The 6,529-nt window shown below is 35.8% G+C and overlaps 1 non-coding gene across 1 annotated transcript; it reads right to left on the reverse strand.

Annotated features, from left to right (window-relative positions):
- Nucleotides 1–4,952: 4,952 nt before the first annotated feature.
- LOC148552738 (small nucleolar RNA R71) lies at nt 4,953–5,056 on the reverse strand. Its single transcript, XR_015893324.1, has one exon. It is a non-coding gene; the product is annotated as a small nucleolar RNA R71 (small nucleolar RNA).
- Between the last annotated feature and the right edge of the window lie 1,473 nt (nt 5,057–6,529).

Below are 6,529 nucleotides of genomic sequence, written 5' to 3' on the forward strand. Positions count from 1 at the left end.
CTCAATTGCGTTGGAAAGTAGACATCCTGGGCTTTCTAGAAATATATAATAGTCTCTTCTTTGTCTAAGATTTGATAGCCCAAACTGGCGTCCAAAGACAGCCTAAAACATCTTGGCGTAAAATGCGAAAACTGGCACCAGAATTGGAGTTAAACGCCCAAACTGGCACCAGAATTGGAGTTAAATGCCCAAACTGGCACCAAAGCTGGCGTTTAACTCCAGGAACAGCCTAAGCACGAAAAAGCTTCAATGCTCAGCCCAAGCACACACCAAGTGGGCTCCGGAAGTGGATTTCTGCATTATCTGCACTTAGTTACCCATTTTCTGTAAACCCTAGTTACTAGTTTAGTATAAAATCTACTTTTAGAGATTTATTTTGTGTCTTTTAACCTTTGATCTATCTTGGGAACGTTTAGTCCTTAGACAATGGAGGATGGCCTCACAGCCATGCCTAGACCTTTTTCAGTTATGTATTTTCTACGGTGGAGTTTCTACACCCCATAGATTAAGGTGTGGAGCTCTGCTGTTCTTCATGAATTAATACAAGTACTATTGTTTTTCTATTCAACTCACACCTACTTTTTATCTAAGATATTCACTCACACTTTAACCTGATGAATGTGATGACCCGTGACACTCATCATCATTCTCACTTATGAACGCGTGCCTGACAACCACTTCCGTTCTATCTGCAATAGCTTGAGTGTGTATCTCTTGGCCTCCTGGTTCACGATGCATGGATGCCTCTCCTGACAACAGAGCATTCCATTCCATGAGATCAGAGTCTTCGTGGTATAGGCTAGAATTATTGGCAGCCATTACTGGGATCCAAAAAGTCTAAACCTTGTCTGTGGTATTCCGAGTAGGATTTGGGAAGGGATGACTGTGACGAGCTTCAAACCTGCGAATGTGGGGCACAAGTGATAGTGTGCAAAAGGACAATGGTCTTATTCCGACGCTAGCGGGAACCGACAAATGATTAGCCGTGCGGTGACAGCGCATATGGATTTGTTTTCATTCGAGAGGATCATACATCTTGCTATGGAAGGAGTAACGCATGGTTGGAAGAAGGCAATAGGAAAGCATAGGTTCAGAAGCAACAAAGCATCTCTATATGCTTATCTGAAATTTCCACCAAAGAATTACATAAGTATTTCTATCTTATTTTATATTTTATTTATATTTTAATTATCAAAACCTTATAACCATTTGAATCTGCCTGACTGAGATTTACAAGGATGACCATAGCTTGTTTCAAGCCGACAATCTCCGTGGGATCGACCCTTACTCACGTAAGCTTTATTACTTGGACGACCCGGTGCACTTGCTAGTTAGTTGTGCAGAGTTGTGAAAAAGAGTTGTGATTACGATCGTGCGTACCAAGTTGTTGGCACCATTGAGATCACAATTTCGTGCACCAAGTTTTTGGTACCATTTCCGGGGATTGTTCGAGTTTGGACAACTGACGGTTCATCTTGTTGCTCAGATTAGGTAATTTTATTTTATGTTTAAGCATTTTATTTTTAATTTTATTTTCGAAAAATTTAAAAAAAAAATAAATAAATAATAAATAAAATAAATTATTCTATGTTCTTCAGAATTCTTAAGAATGAATAATTCTAGAGTTTCATCATGATCTGTTGAAGCCTGGTTGGCTGTCAAGCCATGTCTAATTTTTGGACTGAAGCTTTAGACTAACATTGCGTGATTCCTGGAATTCTTATTAAAAATTTTGAAATCCTTATTTCTCTCTTTCCAAATAATTTTCGAAAAATACAAAAAAAATTAATTAATAAAATCATAAAAAAACTAAAAAGAATTTTATGTTTCTTGTTTGAGTCTTGTGTCAAATTTTAAGTTTGGTGTCAATTGCATATTTTTAATTTAACTAAAATTTTCAAAAACTCATGCATGGTGTTCTTCATGATCTTCAAAGTGTTCTTGGTGTTCATCTTGACATTCAAAGTGTTCTTGCATGCATTTTTTGTTTTGATCTTGAATCTTTATGTTTTGTTTCATTTTTTGTGTTTTTCTCTCTCATCATTAAAAATTCAAAAATAAAAAAATATCTTTCCCTTATTCTTCTCATAAATTTCGAAATTTTGGATTGATTGAGTCAAAAAGTTTTAAAAATTTGATTGTTTCTTGTTAGTCAAGTCAAAATTTCAAATTAAAAATTTTATCTTTTTCAAGTCTTTTTCAAAAATCAAATATGTTTCATTTTTTTATGTTTGAAAATTTTAAAATTTGATTTTCAAAATCTTTTTCTTATTTTTATTTCATATTTTCAAAATTAATGCTAACATTTAATGTTTAAATTCAAAAATTTTCAAGTTATTACTTGCCTATTAAGAAAGAATCAATCTTTATATTCTAAAATCATATCTTTTAGTTTCTTATTAGTCAAGTAATCAACTTTAATTTCAAAATTCAAACCTTTTTAATTTCCTTTTCAAATCTCTTTCAAAATGATTTTCAATCATGTCTTTTTCAAAACTTAATTTCAAAATCCCTTTTCTAACTTCTTATCTTTTCAAAAATTAATTTTCAAATCCTTTTCAATTTAACTACTTGACTTTTTGTTTGATTTTAAAAGTTTTCAATTTCAATCATATCTTTTCTCTAAAAATTTGAAAATTAAATAAATTAATTACTATTTCTTATCTTTTTCAAATTTTATTTTATCTCTTCTCTTAATTTTTGAATTCTAACAAATAATTAAAATAAAAACAAAAATAATTTCCTTTTATTTTAATTTAAAATTCAAATTCTCTCCCTCTCATCTCTTTCTATTTATTTATTTAATCACTATCACTTCTCTTCTTCTCAAAATTTGAACCCTCTCCCCCTCTCTGTGTTCGAATTTTTTCTCTTCTCATTCTTCTACTCTTCTCTTCTTCTACTCACATAAAGTAATCTCTATACTGTGACATAGAAGATTCCTATTCTTTTCTGTTCTCTTCGTATGAGCAAGAGCAAGGATAAGAACATTCTTGTTGAAGCTGATCCGGAACCTGAAAGGACTCTAAAGAGGAAGCTAAGAGAAGCTAAAGCAAAATACTCTGGAGAGGATGATAAACCCATATTTTATGATATATTTTGTGCTCAATTTAGGTGATTTATTCAATCCTTCACTCACTTATTCATTTAAATTGTATGGTTTTACTTTCCCTTCCTTATTATGTGATGTATGTGAAAAACATGTTTCCTGTGTTTTAAAAATAATTATTTTAATTACCTTTTATTACCATTCGATGCCATGATTTGTGTGTTAAGTAGTTTCAGATCTCTTAAGGCAGGAATGACTTAAAGGATGGAAAGAAAACATATAAAAATGGAAGGAAAGCACAAAATAGAGTTTTTGAAGAGACTGGCAACGACGCGAACGCATGGACGACGCGGCCGCATGCCCAGCGCGAAAAGGCAATGACGCGAACGCGTGACTGACGCAGATGCGTGCCTTAAGCAAAACGCAGATGACACGTACGCGTGACCGAAGCGAACGCGTGACAAGGAAAACTCCAGATGACGCGACCGCGTGACCCACGCGGACGCGTGACAGACGCCACGCACCAAAAACTGCAGAAAATGCCCCCAGCGATTTCTGAAGCCCTTTCTGGCCCATATCCAAGTTCAAAAAGCACAGATTAGAGGTTATAAAGTGGGGGAATACATCCATTCAAAGGGAGGTCTCCGATTAATTCACTTTTCATACCTTAGATGTAGTTTTTAGAGAGAGAGGTTCTCTCCTCTCTCTTAGGTTTTAGGATTAGGATTCCTCTTAAAGGATTTAGGATTTCAACTCTTCATCAGGTTCAATATTTCTTTTACTTTATATTTCTCTTTTACTTTCAAATACTTTAATGCTCTCATTTAATTACTTATGTTGCCAGATTGGCTTATGAACTCTTTATGTTTAGAATGATTTTCTTTTATTAATGCAATTGAGGTATTTCAGATTTATGATTCTTATTTAGCTTTTTATATTCTTGGCTTTAATTGATTAACTGAAAGCTCTTGAGTTATCAACTTATCGTGATTGGTTGTTATGTCGGCTAATTGACTGGAATTCCACTAACTCTAGTCTTTCCTTAGGAGTTGGCTAGGACTTGGGAATCCTACTAATTAATTCACTTGACTTTCCCTTGCTTTCGCAAAGGTTAACTAAGTGGGATTAACTTCAATTCTCATACGAGTAACTAAGATAGGACTTCTGAATTTTCATACCTTTCCAAGAGTTTATTTTACAGTTATTTATTTATTTTACTTGTCATTTAAATTACTTGTTCCTTACTTTCAAAAATCCCAATTTACAAAACTCATAACCAATAATAAGAACACCTCCCTGCAGTTCCTTGAGAAGACGACCCGAGGTTTAAATACTTCGGTTATCAATTTAAAAAGGGGTTTGTTACTTGTGACAACCAAAACGTTTGTACAAAAGGATTTTCTGTTGGTTTAGAAGCTATACTTACAACGCGATCATATTTTTATATTTCTTTACCGATAGAAAAACCGATCATCAGAGGACCTGACAGAATTTTTCGAAAAAGAAGAAGAGATGGCCGAACCCAACAACAATGGCGGAGATGTAAGGAAGATGCTTGGTGACTTTATTGCACCCTCTTCTGACTTCTGTGGAAGGAGCATCTCAATTCCTGTAATTGGGGCAAACAACTTTGAGCTTAAGCCTCAATTAGTTTCTCTGATACAACAGAATTGCAAGTTTCATGGACTTCCATTGGAAGATTCTCATCAGTTCTTAGCTGAATTCTTGCAAATCTGTGATACTATTAAGACCAATGGGGTCAATCCTGAGGTCTATAGACTTATGCGCTATAAGAGACAGAGCTAGGACATGGTTGGACTCACAACCTAAAGATAACCTGAACTCTTGGGAAAAGTTAGTCAATGTTTTCTTGGCCAAACTCTTTCCACCTCAAAAGTTGAGCAAGCTTAGAGTGGAAGTCCAAACCTTCAGACAGAAGGAAGGTGAATCCCTCTATGAAGCATGGGAAAGATACAAGCAATTGATTAGAAGGTGTCCTTCTGACATGTTTTCAGAATGGAGCATCATATGTATATTCTATGATGGTCTGTCTGAATTGTCCAAGATGTCATTGGACCACTTTGCTGGAGGATCTCTTCATCTGAAGAAGATGCCTACAGAATCCCAGAAACTCATTGAAATGGTTGCAAATAACCAGTTCATGTACACTTTTGAAAGGAATCCTGTAAATAATGGGACAACTTAGAAGAAAGGAGTTTTGGAGATTGATACTCTGAATGCAATATTGGCTTAGAACAAAATATTGACTCAGCAAGTCAATATAATTTCTCAGAGTCTGTCTGGAATGCAAGCTGCATCAGGCAGTACTAAGGAAGCTTCCTCTGAAGAAGAAGCTTATGACCCTGAGAATCTTGGAATGGAAGAGGTGAATTACATGGGAGAATCCTATGGAAACACCTATAATCCTTCATGGAGGAATCATCCTAATCTCTCATGGAATGATCAACAGAAGCCTAATCAAAGCTTCAATAATAATAATGGTGGAAGAAACAGGTTTGGCAATAGGAAACTTTTTTCATCATCTTCTCAGCAATAGACAGAGAATTCTAAGCAGAGCCACTCTGACTTAGCAACTGTAGTCTCTGATCTATCTAAGACCACTCTCAGTTTTATGACAGAAGAAAGGTCCTCCATTAAAAATTTGAAGGCACAAGTGGGTCAGCTGAGAAAAAGAGTTATTGAACTCCTTCCTAGTACTCTCCCAAGTAATACAGAAGAAAATCCAAAAAGAGAGTACAAGGTCATAAATATAACCAACATGGCCGAATGCATGGAGGAGGGACAGTCAGTGATTTCCAGTGAGGAAGAGCTCAATGGACGTCCACTAGCCTCCAAGGAGTTCCCTACAAGGAACCAAAGGAATCTGAGGCTCATATAGAGACCATAGAGATTCCATTGAACTTACTGTTGCCATTCCTGAGCTCTGATGAGTATTCTTCCTCTAAAGAGGATGAAGATATTATTGAAGAGTAAGTTGCTCAATATCTAGGAGCAATCATGAAGCTGAATGCCAAGTTATTTGGTAATGAGACTTGGGAGGATGAACTAAATGAACTAAATGATCTGGTTCAACTGAAATTACCTCAGAAGAAATGGGATCCTGGAAAGTTCTTAATACCTTATACCATAGGCACCATAACCTTTGAGGAGGCTCTGTGTGACCTTGAGTCAAGTATAAACCTCATGCCCCTCTCTGTAATGGAGAAACTTGGGATCTTTGAGGTGCAAGCTGCAAGAATCTCACTAGATATGGTAGACAATTCAAGGAAACAGGCTTATGAACTTATAGAGGATGTCTTAGTGAAGGTTGAAGGCCTGTACATCCCTGCTGATTTTATAATCCTAGACACTGGAAAGGATGAGGATGAATCCATCATCCTAGGAAGACCCTTCCTAGCCACAACAATAGCTGTGATTGATGTGGACAGAGGAGAGTTAGTCCTTCAATTGAATGAGGAC

Source organism: Arachis ipaensis, chromosome B7, assembly GCF_059453495.1.
Source record: "Arachis ipaensis isolate K30076 ecotype BB chromosome B7, ASM5945349v1, whole genome shotgun sequence".
NCBI lineage: Eukaryota > Viridiplantae > Streptophyta > Magnoliopsida > Fabales > Fabaceae > Arachis > Arachis ipaensis.